At 42.3% G+C, this 23780-nt stretch overlaps 1 protein-coding gene across 4 annotated transcripts in view; it reads left to right on the plus strand.

The window, feature by feature from the left end:
* LOC124035102 (leucine zipper protein 2-like) overlaps positions 1–23780 on the plus strand; it is a 175470-nt gene that overhangs the window by 9947 nt on the left and 141743 nt on the right. The window lies entirely within an intron of this gene.

Below are 23780 nucleotides of genomic sequence, written 5' to 3' on the forward strand. Positions count from 1 at the left end.
AACAGTGATTGACTAGACTAGAGGGTCAAGTGCAGGGCATCCTGGGAATTAGACTTAACCTATTGACAGGGGCAATATAGTAATGGTAATAATTTATATGCACTGATGGACTGTGCATGCTTGGCCGGGGATAATGACCAAAGAGACCATTTTGTCTCATCCACCGCTATTGTTTAGCACCTGAGGTATTTAATGGTAAATGTGAGTGTAGTTCTGTTTGCTAGCTTGCTCTTTGTCTATCATCAGGAAGCGGCTTTGACTCCTCTGCCAAGTAGTTAAGTCGGGCTATTTGTGATTATGGAGTGAAGGGTCCATCATTATTTTAACTAGAATTCTCTGCTTGATTTGTAACACAAGCATATCGGAGCCTGGTTTGTTGGATTGACATCTTGCTAAAAAAAACTGTATTTTGCACAGTAACAATTTGGGATAACGAAGGACGATTTCAGATGGTTGGTCACGATGGCAAATTCATTATTATAAGTCTGTAAGCTGTTTGGGGGGGGGGGGTTCTAAGTTGACATAAGTAATTGTTTTAAGAAGATAATTTTAAGACCTCTTTAGGTATTGCAGATGATATTTTAAAATGATTTGATAAAATATTGAATTTGGTCTTTACTACTATAGCCCATAGAAATGCACTGGATAACACATTAAAACATTAAAACAAAAATGTTTCATAAGGAATAAGGTTTTGGCGTGTCTGTCCTATATCTAGCTCACATATTTAACCACTTTTCTGGGGCACAAAACTACCTCCATACTTCCATTCATTTGTATGGGTTACCTTTAGACAAGTCCCGTTACACTTGTGGGGATCATAGAGCAAAACAGAGAACACACCATTGTGAGAGTCTCCCCTTTCCTATAGGTCGTTCGGATGCTTCAAACCTTTTCGTGTGAAGACTGCCACTTTCCACCGCAGATGTGGAAGGGCGACACAGGCGAATGCATTGGATTGAGACACAGCTCATGCAAAAATCGCTATCTTTAAAATGACCGAATTTGATGTGGATTTTTATTATTATGTTACTTACACTCATAGAAATAGGGTTCCAAAGGGGTTCTTCAGCAGTCCCCATAGGAGAACCCTTTTGGGTTCCATGTCGAACCTTCTGTAGAAAGGGTTCTACCTTTCTTTTCTAAGCTTGACACACCAGTGTGTCAAAAGACTAGGGATTAAGCGTTGAAGGAAACACTACTGTTAAATAACAACTTGCGCATGGGAACTGTTCAGTGTTGGTATTCACCTGTCCTAATGGATAAGTTGTCGAATGGGGAGATATTTTTCTATCCCTTTACTGCATGGTGTTGCCATATGGCAACATATCATTTCTCTTCGCCCCCTTGTTTCCCTGAATGAAAAAAATACAGCACTATAACTTTTTACAGAAGTAGGGGTGAGGAGGGGTTTAGACTAGCCAATGATGCGCTTTGGTAAAGTCATGAGAAGAACCCACTCTGTGGGGCTCCCTTTCCCGGACACAAAACATTTGCGATGGGAGTGGTCATAGGCAAATTACAATGAAATCCAAATTTTCTGTATTCTTTGGGCAACATTCACATGACTAATATGATTTAAACTTATTTTTGTAAAGATAACATATGGCCAAACAATATTTGTTATATATGCGTGGATAAAACAATTATGTTCAATATTCATAACATTATAATAATGATAACATTATAAAAGTAAATGTCCAGAGTAAAGTTTTAGTTTTTTTTTTTACAACAAAACATATTTTCAGATAGTGTGAAGGAATAAAAACAATACAATTATAACTCAAACCCCATATTTCTATTATAAAAACAATGTTGTCGCACACATCCCACAAAATGTAAAAAAAAAATATTTCAAAGATGTATTTTACATTTGTCTATTTGGGGCCATTTTAAATGACAATGGTTCTATCATAATGCATGCAGTAGAGGGTTAATTAGATCAAAAATTGCCCTTGTGATTAGATTTGTAATGCTAGGCGCATCATCACCATTGTAAACCAAGAGCTTTTAACCAGTGCCACATTTTGAGACGTTCGGCCTGATTTTTGTCTTGTCGTCAAATGATTTCATAAATGCAGAGGTAGGGTAGGTCTCGAGCAATGAGATGAGAAAAATTACATCTGTGTAAGACGGTAATGTCCTTATAGTGTGAGGCAGGATGAGAATAATAATTGAAATTCGAAGGACACAGTGTAATCGGTGCGCCATGGCAACCACATTGGCCACATGACAGTAATGAAGTGGGCTACAATAAACAGAACCTTGGGTAAATCCCGACCAATGAGAAATTAATTAGAGGCCACCATGATACAATAAGTTAGTATTCAAGGCCATATGTAACGTAGCACTCCATGTTTGTTTGCACCCATTCTTCTTGCAAGACATTTGATATGACCCTGTCTTTGTTACTCAAATAAAGTTCCAGTGAATCACTCGTTTTCCCTTCATCTAGTTAAGGGAAACGAGAGTTTTTTTTCCCCCGTCAAACGTTATCTGCGTCTGCTTTTGCTTCTATGATACGCTTAATGATGTTTTTCTTGTGCGCTCGGTGTTGAAATATGGATGTGAACTATGCAGAAGTGCCAAGCAGACTTTATTGCTGAAGGTGTAAGCTAAGATCAATACATATTTTAGAGAAGGATTGTCCTCTCCATGCTGCTGCGGAGTGTAATAACATAATTATAGGATTTTAAGGGTCAAGTAAATTTTCTATTGGGAGAGATGGAAGAAAGGAGGCAAAAAAGGGAGGAAATAATACGCTGGGAGCTTTTCCTCGCAGTCAGTGAATGGCGCATTCAAAATGTAATGTCGGAACAGCCCTGCTCAAGGAGAATATTGCTCATGTCAAGCTTTGCTTCAAATGAAATGCTGTCAAAACAAAGCTATGAAAAAGAGTGGAGTGATTCATTTTAAACACGTTGGCTGACGCTCTACTGTCATCTATTGCCAGGGAAGGAACGTTGTGACATACATTACCAGCTAAAAGTTTGGACACACCTACTCATTCCATGTTTTTTCTTTATTTTGACAGTTTTCTACATTGTAGAATAATAGTGAAGGCATCAACACTATGAAATAACACACATGGAATTATGTATTAACCAAAAAAGTGTTAAACAAATCAAAAATCTATTTAATATTGGAGATTCTTCAAAGTAGCCACCCTTTGCTATGATGACAGCTTTGTACACTCTTTCCATTATCATTTCAATTAACAGGTGTGCCTTGTTAAAATTTAATTTGTGGAATTTCTTTCCTTCTTAATGCGTTTGAGCCAATCAGTTGTGTTGTGACAAGGTAGGGGTGGTATACAGAAGATAGCCCTTTTTGGTAAAAGACCAAGTGGGACTCTGGCAAATTGTGGGACTCTGGAAAATAGTATTTTTTTAGCATCACTAAGTATTTCTGACAACTTTGCTAGTTAATGGCAACATTGCCATCCATCTTAAATCAATTTGATGACATTATAATGATGCCAAATTTCTTTCCTACTAATTATTTGCCTTCTTTAGCAATGTCATCGTATTTTCAGGCCACTAAAGTGTCATTTAGATTAAACAGTTATTTGCCCCCGTTGGGAATGATGAGACACGGCTCGAGAAGCCACTATTGCTCTTTCGAATGTTCATAACAATGGCAAAAGTTTGATACTTAAAGCGTGGCCAGGTTTGTGCAGCTTGCCATGGATGCTGTTGTTTTTTGTCATTTAACAGATGTTCTTATCCAGAGCAACCTACAATAGTGAGTGCATACATTTTTGTACTGGTCCCCCATGGAAATCGAACCCACAATCGTGGCATTGCAAGCACGATGCTCTACCAACTGAGCCACACAGGACCTTTCTCTGTTTTAAAGTCAATTTCTGGCAATTCTACACATTTTGCCATGGTGCTTCGGAGGACAAAAACTTTTTAAAGCTAATTTCCTGCAATTCTACACATTTTTCCATGGCTTTTGCCATGTTTTTAGGCTGAGTGACTCAAACATTATAACAAAATCAATGCCATGAGTGTATAGTTTTTAATTTGGTTATTGTTAGTTCTCAAAGAGGATCTTATAAAAAAATATGCAGCTCCATTATCATTTCTACATACATTTATATTAGTTGTTTAAATTTACACTGCAAACGTTTTAGCAACTCTTCGTTATTTGGCTATCGCCTCGTACCTACGACCGCAGCACAGCCAGGCTAAAGCAGTCGTACACCAGGCCCTCTCGTATACAATTGCTTCAACATATCCTTAACATGTGCAGTTATAGTAAAGACAGTATGTTTCATAGTTTTATATGTTATATTTGACGAGCAGGCAACTTTGAGATAACGACTCCCACCCCTTTGTGCTCGCGGTGGGAGAATTCAGACAACCTTGACTCCTTCAAGACACCGCTACATGTCTTTGTCTGTTAGATAGAGGTCGACCGATTAATTAGGGCAGATTTAAAGTTTTCATAACAATCGGTAATCGGCCATTTTGGATGCCGATTATGGCCGATTACCTTGCAATCCATGAGGAAACTGTATGCCAGTTGACAGGCTGATCACCTGTTACGCGAGTGCAGCGTCAAAAGGACCTTGTGGCTGCAATGAGCCAATGTAAATTGCTAGCTAGCATGAAACTTTTCTCATAAAAAACAATACATCTTCACATAATCACTAGTTAACTACACATGGTTGATGATATTACTAGTTTAACTAGCTTGTCCTGCGTTACATATAATCAATGCGGTGCCTGTTAATTTATCATCAAATCACAGCCTAATTCAACTTCGCCAAACGGGTGATGATTTAACAAAAGCGCATTCGTGAAAAAAGCACATTCGTTGCACAAATATACCCAACCATAAACAGCAATGCCTTTCTTAAAATCAATACACAGAAGAATATTTTTTGAAACCTGCATATTTAGTTCAAATAAATGCATGGTAGCAGGAAATATTAACTAGGGAAATTGTGTCACTTCTCTTGCATTCAGTACAAGCAGAGTCAGGGTGTATGCAACAGTTTGGGCCTCCTGGCTCATTGCGAACTGTGTTTCTTCCTAACGAAGAGCGTAATTAATTTGCCAGTAATTTGACATAATTATGACATGACATTAAAGGTTGTGCAATGTAACAGCAATATATAGACTTTAGACATAAATATTTAGATTTAGACTTAGTTGCCACCCGGAATGGTTCCGTGTTTTACTGAAATTATAAATGTTTTTTTCTTTTCTTCGAAATGATAGTTTCCGGATTTGACCATATTAATGACCAAAGGCTCGTATTTCTGTGTTTATTATAATATAATTAAGTCTATGATTTGATATTTGACAGAGCAATCTGACTGAGCGGTGGTAGGCAGCAGTGGGCTAGTAAGCATTCATTCAAACAGCACTTTACTGCGTTTGCAAGTAGCTCTTAGCATTGCTTAAAGCACAGCGCTGTTTATGACTTCAAGCCTATCAACTCCTGAGATTAGGCTGGCAATACTAAAGTGCATATAAGAGCATCCAATAGTGAAAGGTATATGAAATACAAATGGTATAGAGAGAAATAGTCGACGCGTCATAATTCCTATAATAACTACAACCTAAAACTTCTTAACTGGGAATATAGAATAAATGTGAATATTGAACCACCAGCTGTCATATGTTCTCATGTTCTGAGCAAGGAACTTAAATGTTAGCTTTCTAACATGGCACATATTGCACTTTTACTTTCATCTCCAACACTGTTTTCGCATTATTTCAACCAAATTGAACATGTTTCATTATTTATTTCAGACTAAATATATTTTATTTATGTATTAAGTTAAAATAAAAGGGTTCATTGTTCATTCAGTATTGTTGTAATTGTCATTATTAAAAATATATATAAAAATCGGCCAATTAATCGGCATCAACCTTTTTTGGGTCCTCCAATAATCGGTATCGGCGTAGAAAAATCATAATCAGTCGACCTCTACTGTTAGAGTATGTCGCTCAGATCTCATGGCAGCATACAAACACCACAGGGGCAAGTGACTACACAGGCAAGTCGTTAGTTTTGTTTAGTCTAACATTAATCAACCCATCAGTGTCACTCCCGAGGCCCTGCGAGGTTGAATGCACTTTCTGACATTCGGCGTGACACTTACTGTCATTCCAACGTGTCAAATCCTGAAGGGCAAAGCTGTGTTGTAGACACTGGGTTTTGCCCATGTTTATATATTAAATACAACAACTATGTTTTAAGTAAAATATTTAGAGTTGGCAGTAGCTGAAATAGACAGTCAATTCAAAGGAGCACCGCCTCCATTCTATTTTTACGTTTGGCGTTTGTAGACCTCAAGGATCTGAGTAGACGTGTCGAGCGTCAATACGCAGAAACGACAGAGAAATTCTGAGAGATGGAATACCAGTATAATGCATGACATGGTCTGATCAACTCTATGCCACCCCTATAATTTATATTCTTATCATTATTGAAACGTTACACAATTGGGAATAGTTCAAATATAGCCTACAGGTTGTACGATGGTCCCGATCAAAAATCATACAACATACAAAGATGGATATTTTAGTAATCACTACTCCGGTGTTAAAAAAAATAAATCTACACTATAATCATGACAGTACGGCAGCATCCTACAGTATCACATCGGACTTATCTGATGTATGATCTTGTCTCCCACTCCCTGAGTTCTCCATCTATCCCTTCCTCCCTCTTTCTCTTTCAGGCTTTCTAATGGCCCGTGATTGGTACCCTATGGAACAAACCAAAGTGCTCAGAGGCATTACTCACAAATGATTTGAGAGATCAGAGTGTGTGGAGAGAGATGTGAATGGGCATGAACAAAAGAGCGGAATCATAAATAATACACCCTAGAATGAAAGCAGGGTGTTTTTATAGTATCGTTTTTATTCTTCTTCCTGTATTTGTTTCTGTATTATCGCCAGCTACGTATCTCTGATTCGGACTATTCGCCTCTGGATGATGGGGGGGGGGAGATAACAGTTGTTTCCCACCCAGACCACACCGCAGGTGGATTTGGTACCACTAGGGGGGGGACGTATCATGAGATCTATATCTCGGAACAAAGGCAGGTGGCAAGCTCAGTAGTGGGTGGGAGATGTATTGTTACTGTTTGAAGGACAAACGAGAACGGTGTCTCCCCACGGCAAGAGCGAAAACTCAAATAACAGAATAGATTTTAGGGGTCACATTTAGTCACAACAGACGGCTCCTTTTTAATTTCCTGCCTTTTGTTAACCCCCTCCTCTCTCTCTCTCTCTCTCTCTCTCTCTCTCTCTCTCTCTCTCTCTCTCTCTCTCTCTCTCTCTCTCTCTCTCTCTCTCTCTCTCTCTCTCCCTCTCCCACTGAGCATACACCCTGCCAGTGCCCTGCGTTCATTTTCAGGCAAAATTATATTTGCTCTTTTCCTCTGGTAGGGCTACATAAATCTGAATCCTTTATCAGACACCTGCACACCTCTGACAACGTTTAGATGGATTCTGTTATTTTTTTTGTCTAATCTCTTCTCCCTAAGCATATTCAGTGTCTGGGATCCATCTTGGCTGACAAGTGCTGGTTCCATTTGAGTCCCTATCTCCTGTGTTTCACCGGTGTTTTGCCATGACACCTGACTCCTGATAAGTGCATCCTCCTGTGTGTCTGGAGAGGGAGTGTTTTGCAAGGGATACCTGCACAAATGGAATGGATAAACCATTCAATGATGCTGTGGAGGTTGTTTATCTTCGGGGACGGCCATGTTTATAAAAAAATATTTCAGTGTGCCTTCATGCCCGGCGGAGAATTCAGCAATATGCTGGCGCTTCAGATACCACGCTTATTATATTCCCGGCAAATGGAGTATTGGATTAATGGAATGGTGAAGAGGCAGCAATGGTTCTTCTTATGCCAGGCCCTGCCTCAAGATTCTATTTCCTACACAACAACATTGCCATGGTGACCTTTCGAATACCTTATCGATTGTACAATCGTCATTAAGGCAAACTGAATAGTTTCAAGCTCAGTACTTCAGGGGGTACTCAGCTTGTAAGGGGGTAAAAAACAGAGGCCATTGGTATTTGCCACACATTTGTGGCATCCTTGAATTCTATGTGCAAGTTTTCCTAAATCTGGACTAATGGGAAGTCATTGAGGCGAATCATAGCTTGGTAATTGTACCTTACAGATCATTTGTGATGTGTCCAAGAAAAGCGTAGATGTTGCCGTGTGTGCACACGCCATGCTTCGCGTGTTTCTGAGCATGTGCACTGAACCCCGCCACTGGGCTGAGGGGTGGTGAGAGGGTGTTATGTTGCTGAAGTCCACCTCCTCCCCATTTGCCTGTCTGTCAGAAGGCTTGCTTGGCTGCACTCCACACAGTGACGGTGTTGACAAAATGACAGGAGTGAGCATACTCCAGTGAATGTCAATTTGGCATGCAAGCACTGTTTCCCAGGGAGCATAGAGGCTCCCTGCTCTACCAGATCTGCAGTGCTGCTATGTGCAGAGAGAGCAATGCAGGCTGCAGGCTGTGTGGAGCTGTGGCACACACACACACACCCACCTCACACACACACACACACACACACACACACACACACACACACACACACACACACACACACACACACACACACACACACACACACACACACACACACACACACACACACACACACACACACACACACACACACACACACACACACACACACACAAAGCATTCCAATAGCAATCGTTAACTATATTATTTGCAGTGATTCTGATGATTGAATACACTGATACAAACAGTCAAACCTTTTACAATTGTGACAGAGTTGTTGTTAGCTCAGCTAAGCCTCCACAGTTTAGCAAACTAAGGAAAGTAGAACGGTTGCTCAACAACAATATCATGAATCCAATAATAGGGCTTACCCAGGAAACTGGTCCATGGTAGCTATTGACACAGCTCTTTGTAATTCTGAAGCTTTCGAGACTTTTCTTTTCGGGAGGTAGCCCAGTCTAATGTTCTGATTTAACATGGAGGATTAGCAAAGCGTTCTAATGTGCTTATAATCTTATAATCTTTATAATTGGGGGCACATTATGAATATGAATGCCCTTTTATGAATAAATGTCATAGGAATCGGAGACTGTTGAGTTTACCGGGTAGAATGACGAGTATAGAACTAGATCATGGAAGAACTATATGAGCCTTAATCCTGTATGCAACCACTTTACGTGGATGGAGTTGGTTTAGCAGTGCTTGTCCTTAAATGTTTGTCTATTGAGTCACCACACAATCTGCTTGTGTATCCTGGTTAGCTAAATAGCGGTTTGCTTACAGGCTGTGGATTTGACAGTTTGACAATTTCCCCGGTAGGGTGGAGGTAGAGCAACATTTTGGGAACGTGGGTTCTGTTCTGGTTCCGTCCCAATATCCATACATACATTCTATAAGTATGCTAAAATGGACATCGGAATGCATTCTTGGCCTCACAACATGATGTTACAGACAGGCCACAAGGCTTTAAGTCTCGCTCTTCATCCAACAGAGTTGTGTCATGATTCAAGTCCAACAGAGCTTCAGTGCCTTATGGCTTTGTCATTAGTTTACCGAAGTGTCCACCCACTTTGTGTTTATGTGGTCTAAATCAGTTAGCGACATCCAGTCATGATAGAGAAGGGGACCTTATTGCACGGCCACTATCGTACATCACTGACACGTGTGTGATCTGTGGGAGTGTCGGTGAGGTGAAATTGACAAGGAGGGAGCTCTAATGGATAGACAGGCACCCATGACGGAACATGTTTATGGGTCACTTGATCACTGGTTGATTGATTGATTACTTAACCTGTAAAGAATTAGTCGTGCAGCTGAAAGTCACCAGATGACGCCCTGCATGACGTCAATACCAGTAGATTGTTCTTTTCAGGGAACTATCCCTTTCATTTCACAAAGGCCATTGTGCTTACACAGAAGAGCAGCATGACCATGAAAGTCCATGCAATATGTTAAGGCCATAAACTATCCAAATGCAAGATATAAAACAAATGTATGGCCAGAAAATTCAACCCTGAGCAGTCTGTGAAACACTGATGTGTGGAACTGTGGTATTTTGCAACGTAACGAAAAAACTGCTTTGGCTGTTGATGTTGGGCTGTATCGCAGCCTGGTATGGCAACTGCACCGCCCTCAACCGCAAGGCTCTCCAGAGGGTGGTGCGGTCTGCACAACGCATCACAGGGGGCAAACTACCTGCCCTCCATGACACCTACAGCACCCGATACCCCAAAAAAATCATCAAGGACAACAACCATCCGAGCAACTGCCTGTTCACACAGCTATCATCCAGAAGGCGAGGTCAGTACAGGTGCATCAAAGCTGGGACCGAGAGATTGAAAAGCAGCTTCTATCTCAAGGCCATCAGACTGTTAAACAGCAATCACTAACTCAGAGAGGCTGCTGCCTACATTGAGACCCAATCACTGGACACTTTAATAAATGGATCTAAAGTCACTTAAAACAATGACACTTTATATAATGCCACTTTAATAATCTTTACATATCTTACATTACTCACATCACATGTATATACTGTATTTTATACCATCTATTGCACCTGGCCTCTGCCGCTCGGCCAGCGCTAATCCATATACTTGTATGTACATACTCTCATTCACCCCTTTAGATTAGGTAGTTGTGAAATTGTTAGATTACTTGTTAGATATTACTGCACTGTCGGACCTAGAAACACTTCGCTATACTCGCATTAACATCTGCTAACCATGTTTATGTGACCAATAAAATTTGATTTGATTTCAAAGGTGTAAATACTGAGGTTGTCTCACTTGTGGACAAAATGTATCCAGAGAATATGATCTTGTCAATCCTCTACCATATAAGGCATCTTTCAGACAAAGGGTCCCCCATGTCAGCTGTCATGGGCATTGACTTCACCCTCTGTAGCTGGACAGTTCTTCCTTGGTTCCTTCCTGTCCTTGAATGTGAGAGGATCTTTACTTGCACCATGACAGATTCTGCATATGTAAATCAACAATAAGCTAACTCTATTTAATTAGTAACTTTAGTAATTCAACTTCAGGAAAATGGCTTTAGGAATTGATCAACTTGTTTGGGAGAGTTAATTCACTTTCAATAACATATCCCTCAATTTGGTTAATAAATAGTATTATGTTACCAAATCTATTATTTTAACATCAACAGTTCAGTTGAGTATTGCTTTCATGGATATTTGAGAAGGATTTTCATGGTAGCTTGTTTATCCGAATCTCGTAATTCCATCCCCTGAACGTTCATTCCGTTTAGTTGACTGAAAGGTTGTGTAACGCCTTATACAACTTCCATTAATCCAACTACCAAGCCGACCTGACAAACAACAGCATTCTGAATATAGAGCCTGGTAGCATGGTGAAAGGAATCTCATTATCTAAATGGATGGGTCTAATGATAAAACATTACTTCGAACCCAACCGGATTAGTAATGATCACGTGCTCCTAGGGATCTGTTGAGCTGCCTCTCTACATAAATGCCTTTTATGTACAAAGCCTTTCAGCAACTCGCGTTCACTTTGCCGCATTGTGCACCGAGGGCGAGTTACGCACACCGGACAGATAAGGTGAAAGAAAATAGTATGCTTTAAAAAAGGAGGCTTTGGCTATTGATATGTGCTTACACCAGCACCTTACTCGATAGAGAACAGAGGTATACACTAATGTATTGCGACACCCGAGTGACAGCAGAGAGCAGAGGACATGTTTACCGTTAAACAGAGACCCCCTTAAGGTCTAATTGACCCATAGCTATCGTTCTTATTGCAACAACACACAGATAACATCTCAGCCACAGTTTTTCATCGACTTAATAGTTTGGATAGGAATCAACACTTCAGCAAGATGCACGTTTTAAGTATTGGACTTTAAAAAAGCCCCTACTTCCTCATTCCCGAGCCGGAGTCCTATACTTTTAAAAACATATAATAACACACATAGACAACATCTCAGCCACAGTTTTCTGGCAACCTAGCTGATAGGTTGCATATTAAGAAGCGACACTCAGCAAGATGCGCTTTTCAGTATTGGTCGTACCACTTTCCTACAGTCAAATGACCAAATTGCCCTCTAGTGGGTCCTCATGGGTGGAATGTTATTAATATTTTTCACAATTTCCTAATTAATCAACAATAAAATCAGGTGTTTCTATGTAAAATGGTTTTGATATATTGCGGTATTGTGTGATGTATACTAAGCAAAAATATAAATGCAACATATAAAGTGTTGGTCCCATGTTTCAGGAGCTGAAATAAAAGATCCCATACGCACAAAAAGCTTATTTATCTCAATTTTCTGTGCACAAATTTGTTTACATCCCTGTTAGTGAGCATTTCTCTTTTGCCAAGATAATCCATCCACCTGACAGGTGTAACATATCAAGAAGCTGATTCAACAGCATGATCATTACACAGTTGCACCCACACAGTGCTGATGACAATAAAAGGCCACTCTGAAATGTGCAGTTTTGTCACACAACGCAATGCCACAGATGTCTCAAGTTTTGAGGGAGCTTGCAATTGGCATGCTGACTACAGGAATGTCCACCAGAGCTGTTGCCAGAGAATTAAATGTTAATTTCTCTGACATAAGCCGCTTCCAACGTCGCTTTAGAGAATTTGGCAGTACGTCCAACCGGCCTCAAAACCACAGAACGGCTTTGGCTTTGTGTGGGGGTGAGCGGTTAGCTGTCAGCGTTGTGAGCAGAGTGCCCCATGGCGGCGGTGGGGTTATAGTAAGCTACGGACAACAAACACAACTGCATTTTATAGTAAGCTATGGACAACAAACACAACTGCATTTTATTAATGGCAATTTGAATGCACAGAGATACTATGATGAGATCCTGAGGCCCATTGTCGTGCCGTTCATCCGCCACATCACCTCATGTTTCTGCATGATGATGCACGGGCCGGGCCCCATGTCGCAAGGATCTGGACACAATTCCTGGAAGCTGAAAATGTCCCAGTTCTTCCATGGCCTGCATACTCACAAGACATGTCATCCATTGAGCATTGAGCATGGCGTGTTCCAGTTCCTGCCAATATCCAGCAACTTCGCACAGCCATTGAAGAGGAGTGGGACAACATTCCAGAAAAGACTTACATAAGCCTGTGCCATCAGTGTACCATTGAGATACAGGGGAAACTCTTATATTGCATTACATTGAATAAGAAAAATTGTTCTGTAGAAAAACTCCATTCTTTATAATGCACAACAATGATGGATCATAAGGGAGGCTCTAAGAAACAGGATATTACTCCCAATAATGTTTTTCTGAACCATGTGTAGCCATGTATCCATATCAAGTTAGATACTGTTAGTGAGAGCATCAGGAAATAAACATGAAATATAGCTAGAATAATTCCAAATGATCGTAATGATGTAGTATTTACTGATTTTAAGTTGTTTATGTTATGCAGGTGAATGAGGACCCAAAAGCGACTTGGCGAAAACAGAGTCTTTATTCCAGTAAAGGAAATAGGCAATACTCCTGGACAATCAGAGCAGAAAACAAAACATGAAAAACTTAATTCCACTCGTAGTGACGAGGACAGACTGGAGACTCGACCATAAACTGTAGGTTGCCTCGGGAAGGCACCGACCGTAGCAGACTCAGACACCTGCTCACACGCAGCATCTGAGGGAAACAAGACACGACAGGGCGAGACAAAGACACAGCACGGTGAACAATATACAAGGATCCGACAGGACAGAAACGGAAGACAAGGGGAGAAATAGGGACTCTCATCAGAGGGCAAGATACGGAACAGGTGTGAAAAGATTAGATGATGAGTAGGGGAATAGGAACAGCTGGGAGCAGGAACGGGACGATAGAGAGAAGAGAGAGAGGGAGGGAGAGAGAAAAAAGGGAACGAACCTAATAAGACCAGCAGGGGGAAAACGAACAGAAGGGAAAGCAAAATGACAAGACAATATAAGACAAAACATGACAGTTTATATGAAGAAGGCCTATGTTGACAATAAAAACATGAAAAGGTACAATGTATCCATTTTCATCTTAATATCAAATCATTTCTGGTTAACAATTAAGTACCTTACTGTGATTTTTTTCAATTAAAATAAAATAAAATGGCTTCTTAGTGGGGGAGGGGAAAACAGAAAACTAGCTGTTATTGGCAGAGACGTTTAGAACTCTTTTTTATTGGTCTATTAACTAATTTAAAGCCTGGTGATGTCACCAGGTAGACCAAAACTCCAACCCACCAAAAGTGTCATGTTTGTCATTCATTGTCATGTCTTGTCCCTGTGCTCCCCATGCTATTCGTTTCCCTCTGCTGGTCTTGTTTGGTTCTATCCCTCTCTCTCCCCCTCCCCCTTTCACTCTCTCGCTCTCTCTTCTCTCTGTCGTTCCGTTCCTGCTCCCAGCTGTTCCTATTCCCCTAATCATCATTTAGCCTTCCCACACCTGTTCCCGATCCTTTCCCCTGATTAGACTCCCTATTTATTCCTTTGTTATCCGTTCCTGTTCCATCGGTTCCTTGTTTTGTATTCCATGCTGTAATTGCGTTTCGCCCTGTCCTGTCGTGTTTTTTGCCGTGATTGTGTATCACCCTGTCCTGTCGTGTTTTGTGCCTTCTTCAGACGCTGCGTGTGAGCAGGTGTCTCAGTTGACTACGGCCTGCGCCTACCCGGCGACCTGCAGTCTGTGGCCGCTTCTCCAGTTGTTTTCCCTCTACTATCTAGAGGATTTCAGTTATTCGGTTTTGAGCATTAATAAACTCTGTTTCTGTTAAGTCGCGTTTGGGTCCTCCTTCACCTGCATAACAGAAGGAACCGATCAAAGAATGGACCCAGCGACTTCAGACGCTCGTTACACTGCCGTCGAGATCCAAGGAGCCATGCTCGGCAGACACGAGCAGGAATTGTCTGCTGCTCGCCATGCCGTGGAGAACCTGGCCGCTCAGGTTTCCGACCTCTCTGGACAGTTCCAGAGTCTACGTCTCGTGCCACCTGTTACTCCCTGGCCTGCCGAGCCTCCTGAACCCAGGGTTAATAACCCACCTTGCTACTCCGGGCAGCCCACTGAGTGCCGCTCCTTTCTCACGCAGTGTGAGATTGTGTTCTCTCTCCAACCCCACACATACTCTAGAGAGAGAGTCATTTCACTCCTTACTGGCCGGGCTCGAGAATGGGGCACAGCTATCTGGGAGGCAAGGGCTGATTGCTCTAACAGATTCCAGAACTTTAAAGAGGAGATGATTCGGGTTTTTGACCGTTCAGTTTTTGGTGAGGAGGCTTCTAGGGCCCTGGCTTCCTTATGCCAAGGTGAACGGTCCATAACGGATTATTCCATTGAGTTTCGCACTCTTGCTGCCTCTAGTGAGTGGAACGAGCCGGCGCTGCTCGCTCGTTTTCTGGAGGGACTCCACGCAGTGGTTAAGGATGAGATTCTCTCCCGGGAGGTTCCTTCAGATGTGGACTCCTTGATTGCTCTCGCCATCCGCATAGAACGACGGGTAGATCTTCGTCACCGGGCTCGTGGAAGAGAGCTCGCATCAACGGTGTTTCCCTGCTCCGCATCGCAACCATCTCCCTCTGGCTTTGAGACTGAGCCCATGCAGCTGGGAGGGATTCGCATCTCGAATAAGGAGAGGGAACAGAGGATCACCAACCGCCTGTGCCTCTATTGCGGAGTTGCTGGACATTTTGTTATTTCATGTCCAGTAAGAGGCCAGAGCCCATCAGTAAGCGGAGGGCTACTGGTGAGCGCTACTACTCAGGTCCCTTCATCTAGATCTTGTACTACTATGTCGGTCCATCTACGCTGGACCGGTTCGGGTGCTACATGCAGTGCTTTGATTGACTCTGGGGCTGAGGGTTGTTTCATGGACGAAGCATGGGCTCGGAAACATAACATTCCTTTCAGACCGTTAGACAGGCCTACGCCCATGTTTGCCTTAGATGGTAGTCATCTTCCCAGTATCAAATTTGAGACACTACCTTTAACTCTCACAGTATCTGGTAACCACAGTGAGACTATATCTTTTTTGATTTTTCGTTCACCGTTTACACCTGTTGTTTTGGGTCACCCTGGCTTGTATGTCATAATCCTTCTATTAATTGGTCTAGTAATTCTATCCTATCCTGGAACGTTTCTTGTCATGTGAAGTGTTTAATGTCTGCCATCCCTCCCATTTCTTCTGTCCCTACTTCTCAGGAGGAACCTGGCGATTTGACAGGAGTGCCGGAGGAATATCATGATCTGCGCACGGTCTTCAGTCGGTCCCGAGCCAACTCCCTTCCTCCTCACCGGTCGTATGATTGTAGTATTGATCTCCTTCCGGGGACCACTCCTCCTCGAGGTAGACTATACTCTCTGTCGGCTCCCGAACGTAAGGCACTCGAGGGTCATTTGTCTGTGTCTCTTGACGCCGGTACCATAGTGCCTTCTTCCTCTCCGGCCGGGGCGGGGTTCTTTTTGTTAAGAAGAAACTCTGCGCCCCTGCGTGGATTATCGAGGGCTGAATGACATAACGGTTAAGAATCGTTATCCGCTTCCCCTTATGTCATCAGCCTTCGAGATTCTGCAGGGAGCCAGGTGCTTTACTAAGTTGGACCTTCGTAACGCTTACCATCTCGTGCGCATCAGAGAGGGGGACGAGTGGAAAACGGCGTTTAATACTCCGTTAGGGCATTTTGAGTACCGGGTTCTGCCGTTCGGTCTCGCCAATGCGCCAGCTGTTTTTCAGGCATTAGTTAATGATGTTCTGAGAGACATGCTGAACATTTTTGTTTTTGTCTATCTTGACGATATCCTGATTTTTTCTCCGTCACTCGAGATTCATGTTCAGCACGTTCGACGTGTTCTACAGCGCCTTTTAGAGAATTGTCTCTACGTAAAGGCTGAGAAGTGCTCTTTTCATGTCTCCTCCGTTACTTTTCTCGGTTCCGTTATTTCCGCTGAAGGCATTCAGATGGATTCCGCTAAGGTCCAAGCTGTCAGTGATTGGCCCGTTCCAAGGTCACGTGTCGAGTTGCAGCGCTTCTTAGGTTTCGCTAATTTCTATCGGCGTTTCATTCGTAATTTCGGTCAAGTTGCTGCCCCTCTCACAGCTCTTACTTCTGTCAAGACGTGTTTTAAGTGGTCCGGTTCCGCCCAGGGAGCTTTTGATCTTCTAAAAGAACGTTTACGTCCGCTCCTATCCTCGTTACTCCTGACGTCACCAGACAATTCATTGTCGAGGTTGACGCTTCAGAGGTAGGCGTGGGAGCCATTCTATCCCAGCGCTCCCAGTCTGACGATAAGGTTCATCCTTGCGCTTATTTTTCTCATCGCCTGTGCCATCTGAGCGCAACTATGATGTGGGTAACCGTGAACTGCTCGCCATCCGCTTAGCCCTAGGCGAATGGCGACAGTGGTTGGAGGGGGCGACCGTTCCTTTTGTCGTTTGGACAGACCATAAGAACCTTGAGTACATCCGTTCTGCCAAACGACTTAATGCCCGTCAAGCTCGTTGGGCGTTGTTTTTCGCTCGTTTCGAGTTTGTGATTTCTTACCGTCCGGGTAGCAAGAACACCAAGCCTGATGCCTTATCCCGTCTGTTTAGTTCTTCTGTGGCTTCTACTGATCCCGAGGGGATTCTTCCTTATGGGCGTGTTGTCGGGTTAACAGTCTGGGGAATTGAAAGACAGGTTAAGCAAGCACTCACGCACACTGCGTCGCCGCGCGCTTGTCCTAGTAACCTCCTTTTCGTCCCTGTTTCCACTCGTCTGGCTGTTCTTCAGTGGGCTCACTCTGCCAAGTTAGCGGGTCATCCCGGTGTTCGAGGCACTCTTGCGTCTATTCGCCAGCGCTTTTGGTGGCCGACTCAGGAGCGTGACACGCGCCGTTTCGTGGCTGCCTGTTCGGACTGCGCGCAGACTAAGTCGGGTAACTCTCCTCCTGCCGGTCGTCTCAGACCGCTCCCCATTCCTTCGTCTGCTACCGGGTTATCTCCGTTTCAGAGTAGTCTGGGTTACCAGCCTCCTCTGTTCTCATCCCAGCTTGCCGAGTCCACAGCGTTTGTCCAACGTTGTGAGCGCACCTGGAGGAGGGTGAGGTCTGCACTTTGCCGTTACAGGGCACAGACGGTGAGAGCCGCCAATAAACGCAGGATTAAGAGTCCAAGGTATTGTTGCGGCCAGAGAGTGTGGCTTTCCACTCGCAACCTTCCTCTTACGACAGCTTCTCGTAAGTTGACTCCGCGGTTCATTGGTCCGTTCCGTGTCTCCCAGGTCGTCAAATGCTTCTTCCGCGACATCTTCGTCGCGTCCATCCTGTCTTCCATGTCTCCTGTGTTAAGCCTTTCTTCGCACCCCGTTCGTCTTCCCTCCCCCTCCCGTCCTTGTCGAGAGCGCACCTATTTACAAGGTACATAAAATTATGGACATGCGTTCCGGGACGGGGTCACCAATACCTAGTGGATTGGGAGGGTTACGGTCCTGAGGAGAGGAGTTGGGTTCCGTCTCGGGACGTGCTGGACCGTTCGCTCATCGATGATTTCCTCCGTTGCCGCCAGGATTCCTCCTCGAGTGCGCCAGGAGGCGCTCGGTGAGTGGGGGGGTACTGTCATGTTTGTCATTCATTGTCATGTCTTGTCCCTGTGCTCCCCATGCTATTCGTTTCCCTCTGCTGGTCTTGTTTGGTTCTATCCCTCTCTCTCCCCCTCCCCCTTTCACTCTCTCGCTCTCTCTTCTCTCTGTCGTTCCGTTCCTGCTCCCAGCTGTTCCTATTCCCCTAATCATCATTTAGCCTTCCCACACCTGTTCCCGATCCTTTCCCCTGATTAGACTCCCTATTTATTCCTTTGTTATCCGTTCCTGTTCCATCGGTTCCTTGTTTTGTATTCCATGCTGTAATTGCGTTTCGCCCTGTCCTGTCGTGTTTTTTGCCGTGATTGTGTATCACCCTGTCCTGTCGTGTTTTGTGCCTTCTTCAGACGCTGCGTGTGAGCAGGTGTCTCAGTTGACTACGGCCTGCGTCTACCCGAAGCGACCTGCAGTCTGTGGCCGCTTCTCCAGTTGTTTTCCCCCTCTACTATCTAGAGGATTTCAGTTATTCGGTTTTGAGCATTAATAAACTCTGTTTCTGTTAAGTCGCGTTTGGGTCCTCCTTCACCTGCATAACAAAAAGAGGCTGCAATTTAAATGTGCTGTATGCATTTAATATGCATTAGTGTATGCTTATTCAAAAAGTTCAATATTTAAGTTCATGGGATGAACTTGCACATGTTTGATAATGTCAATTCACAGGGATCATTTGAGCTCAGTAAAGTTTTGGAGCTCAAGAAGCTACTGTAGCTACATGTTTAGCCAGGCAGAAAATCCTAGTGAGACACACTGTTGTAGAGTTTTTTCAAACGCAGCATTATCAGTGTTTCCCCTATATTCATAGGTGAAAACGTTTTCAGTGTAAACTTAAACAACTAAAACCAGATATAAAGTACTGTATGTAGTAAAGATAATGAAGCTATATATTTTTAAACAAGATAATCTTTGAGAACTAACAACAACCAGAAGAAAAAATAGACAGCGACCAGACCAGGTTTCCATCCAATCTTTTTCTGCGAGTAAAGTACATGTCGGATAAAAAATATCACGACAGGCCTGATGGAAACAGAAAATTTGTTGCTAAACTTGACAAGGTGGGATCTTTTCGTGTTGTTAAAATTACTTCTGCGAGAAATGGCAGTGGAAATAACTGTATGTGCAAATATTGATATAATAACCATCATATCGAAGTAAACTTAGAGTAACGCAATGATACACTACATGACTAAAAGTATGTGGACAACTGGTCATCGGACTTCTCATTCCAAAATCATGGACATTAATATGGAGTTGGTCCCCCATTTGCTGCTATAACAGCCTCCACTCTTCTGGGAAGGTTTTCCGCTAGTTGTTGGAACATTGCTGCGAGGACTTGCATCCATTCAACCACAAGAGGATTAGTGAGGACAGGCACTGATCTTGGGCATTTAGGCATGGCTTGCATTCCAATTAATCTCAAAGGTGTTTAATAGGGTTGAGGTCAGGGCTCTGTGCAGGCCAGTCAAGTTCTTCCACACCGATCTCGACAAACCATTTCTGTATATACCTCTCTTTGTGTACAGGGGCATTGTCATGCTGAAATAGGAAAAGGCCTTCCCCAAATTGTTGCAAGCATAGAATCTTCTAGAATGTCATTGTATTCTATAGCATTAAGATTTCCCTTCGCTAGAACTAAGGGTCCTAATCCGAAGCCAGACCATTATTCCTCATCCACCAAACTTTACAGTTGGCACTATGCATTCGTGCAGGTAGCGTTCTCCTGGCATCCGCCAAACCCAGATCTGTCCGTCGGACTGCCAGATGGTGAAGTGTGATTCATCACTCCAGAGAACGTATTTCCACTGCTCCAGAGTCTAATGGCGGAGAGTTTTACACCACTCCACTCACGCTTGGCATTGCGTATGGTGATCTTAGGCTTATGTGTGGCTGCTTGGCCATGGAAACCAATTTCATTAAGCTTCTGACAAAAAGTTATTGTGCTAATGTTGCTTTCAGAGGCTGAGCCGTTGTTTCTCCAAGACTTTTCCACTTCACAATAACATCACTTACAGTTGACTGGGGCAGCTCTAGCAGGGCAGAAATTTGATGAACTGACTGTTGGAAATGTATTAAAATAAAATGTGAATCCACAATTATAATGATTTCTGCCATGAACTATAGCTGTGTTCGAATACCCATATTAACATACTGTATACTACATACTTAATGAGTATATACTACATACTATTACTTAATTTTACTGTACTGTAAACAACCAGTATCCTTTCAGTTGAGTGTACTAGCGCTTCACCTGTCTACTGGAAGTTAATGCTGTTGCTATGCAACCTCTTGCTAGCTTGTTAGATTTCTAGCTAGACATTTTACGATTTCGGGTGTGTTCATAAATTTAATCTGGAGTGCCAGAGTGCGCTCTGGGCTTTTGTAAATTCAGAGCATTGTCAGATTGTTAATTCTTAAATTCAGAGCGTTTCACTCCCGGAGCGTTCAAAGCTCACACTGGATGCTCTGGCCGAGGAGTAAGGTTGATCCAAGCTTTCTGACCTCGCATCAGCAATTAAACACCCAAGCTAACTGGCTAACATTGGCTAGATTGCTAGCTATTTCCAGACACAAATGAGAGAACACCTCACTCTGACACTTTTACTCGCCCTAGCAGAGCTTGTTAGGCTGTTTTCATGTTATCTAGAGCGTTGGTGACTGTAACTGTGCCGCTGGCAACAATTTAATTACACTTTTTTGTCAACATTTACTGACACCGGCAACATTCAACGGGTGTTGAGCCTTCATAAATTCATCAGTTATTCTGCACACACTCAGACAAGAGCGCTCTGAAATTGGAGTAGATAGCCAGAATTAACAATGGCTATTGAGAATGCACACAACTATACCAATTAGCTAAGCTAAGAATGATGTGAATAATCAAGTCAATTAACGTTGGGTAGTTAGTTAGATAGCATATACACTACCTGTCAAAAGTTTTAGAACACCTACTCATTCAAGGGTTTTTCTTTATTATTAATATTTTCTACATTGTATAATAACAGTGAAGACATCAAAACTATGAAATAACACAAATGAAATCATGTAGTAACCAAAAAAGTGTTAAACAAATCAAAATATATTTCATATTTGAGATTCTTCAAATAGCCACCCTTTGCCTTGACAGCTTTGCACACTCTTGGCATTCTCTCAACCAGCTTCATGAGATAGTTACCTGGAATGAATTTAAATTAACAGGTGTACATTGTTAAAAGTTCATTGGTGGAATTTTCTTTCCTTAATGCATTTCAAGAACTTTGAAAGTCTATTCAAGTGCAGTTGCAAAAACCATCAAGCGCTATGATGAAACTGGCTCTCATGAGAACCGCCACAGGAGTGGAAGTCCCAGAGTTACCTCTGCTGCAGAGGATAAGTTCATTAGAGTTACCAGCCTCAGAAATTGCAGCCTAAATAAATGCTTCACAGAGTTCAAGTAACAGACACATTTCAACATCAACTACTCAGAGGAGACTGTGTGAATCAGGCCTTTATGGTTGAAGTGCTGCAAAGAAACCATTACTAAAGGACACCAATAAGAATAAGAGACTTGCTTGAGGCAAGAAACACGAGCAATTGATATTAGACCCGTGGAAATTTGAGGAAGTCCAAATTGGAGATTTTTGGTACCATCCGCCATGTCTTTGTGAGGTGCGGTGTGGGTGAAAGGATGGTCTCTGCATGTGTATTTCCCACAGTAAAGCATGGAGGAGGAGGTGTTACGGAGGTTGTTCACTAGTATGTATTACAATTATACACCTCAACAGTGTTTACCAATCTTGGTCCTGGGACATCAATGGTTACACATTGTAACTATGCAATAAGCTAGAAACATGATTGAACTAGTTAAAGGCTGATTTGTAATTCATATATACAGAAATATAATTTCAAAAACAGTACACGACACTTCTTATGCATCATGTAAATACTCTAAAACCGGTTCATCTCAATATCTAATTTCCTTGATCTGCATTGATCTGATAAACACAGGAGAGGTGTAGTATTTCATCAAATGAGAGACTTAATTTCAACCAGTAGAGAATGTGAAATGCTTTATTGAAAGAAGTTCATTATTCAAGTGTTATAAATACATAACATGCATTATAAATATTCTAATTGTAATATTATATTATAAATACAAGTTCAATCTGTACTTCAATTCACATCTGGTGTGCATTATAAAAACAGAGGAAGAAATAGTTTGTAAAAGAAGTGTTAAAAGACAGAAAGGAGAGGTAAGAACACTGGAGCAGCATATGATTAATGAATCACAGTGGTACCCTAATATTCTCTCTGTTCATCACAATTACATAATAGTATCTCTAGTGGTGTCTCCTAAGCAGCCTTCAGCTTCCAGTCGGCCCGAAGGTTATTAGGGCCCTATGAAATCCGTTTTATTTATTCCCAAATTCCACTTTTTCAGTTGACATTCTTCTGAATTCTGTGTTTTACGATTTATTTTATCATCAGAAAGAGTGTCTAATAATTTGAATGAATAAAACGTCAACAATTTAATAAGATATAACAGTACATTTGTAATGATGCAACATGACAGTGCACTATTTGTTTTATCAAGGCAAGAGTTCAGAGTTCTACTAAGTGTTTCATTATAAATTTTAAAAAGTAATGCAAGAATCTAGGCAACAATGCAGCAAGCGATAGGGAAAACCTAGAGTTATACTTACTTAAAAAAGAACATTGCATTCATTGTTTTTTGTAAAATAAAGGGCTTCACATAAGTGTTTCATTATACATGAACAAATTATAAAGAGATTAATGCAAGAATCTAGGCAATAATGCAGCAATAGGCAAAACCTGTGGAACTACCTTATGAGCTCCTATCTGTCCATTGTAAGTCTTCCATCTATCACAGACATCTCCATTGAAGTACATGATTGTCAGCCTCTTTGTGTTGAGCTCGGTGAGTGCCTCTCGCTTGTCTGTGAGTAGAGTCTTATATTTGCTGAAACTCCTCTCACAGTCGACTGAGCTGACTGGGAAGTAGATGTAGGGCACTGCCACTTCTGCAACTCTTGGGATTCTCGCACTCAGGCCCATCCAGTAATCAGCAAGCTACAAAGCAGGTGAGGGCTCCCTGGACACGTTGTGCTGATAGGCAATCCATTCTTCACTGAGCTCTGTTGATGGGCTTGCCATGGGTTTC

This window comes from Oncorhynchus gorbuscha, linkage group LG05 (genome assembly GCF_021184085.1).
Source record: "Oncorhynchus gorbuscha isolate QuinsamMale2020 ecotype Even-year linkage group LG05, OgorEven_v1.0, whole genome shotgun sequence".
Classification (NCBI taxonomy): domain Eukaryota; kingdom Metazoa; phylum Chordata; class Actinopteri; order Salmoniformes; family Salmonidae; genus Oncorhynchus; species Oncorhynchus gorbuscha.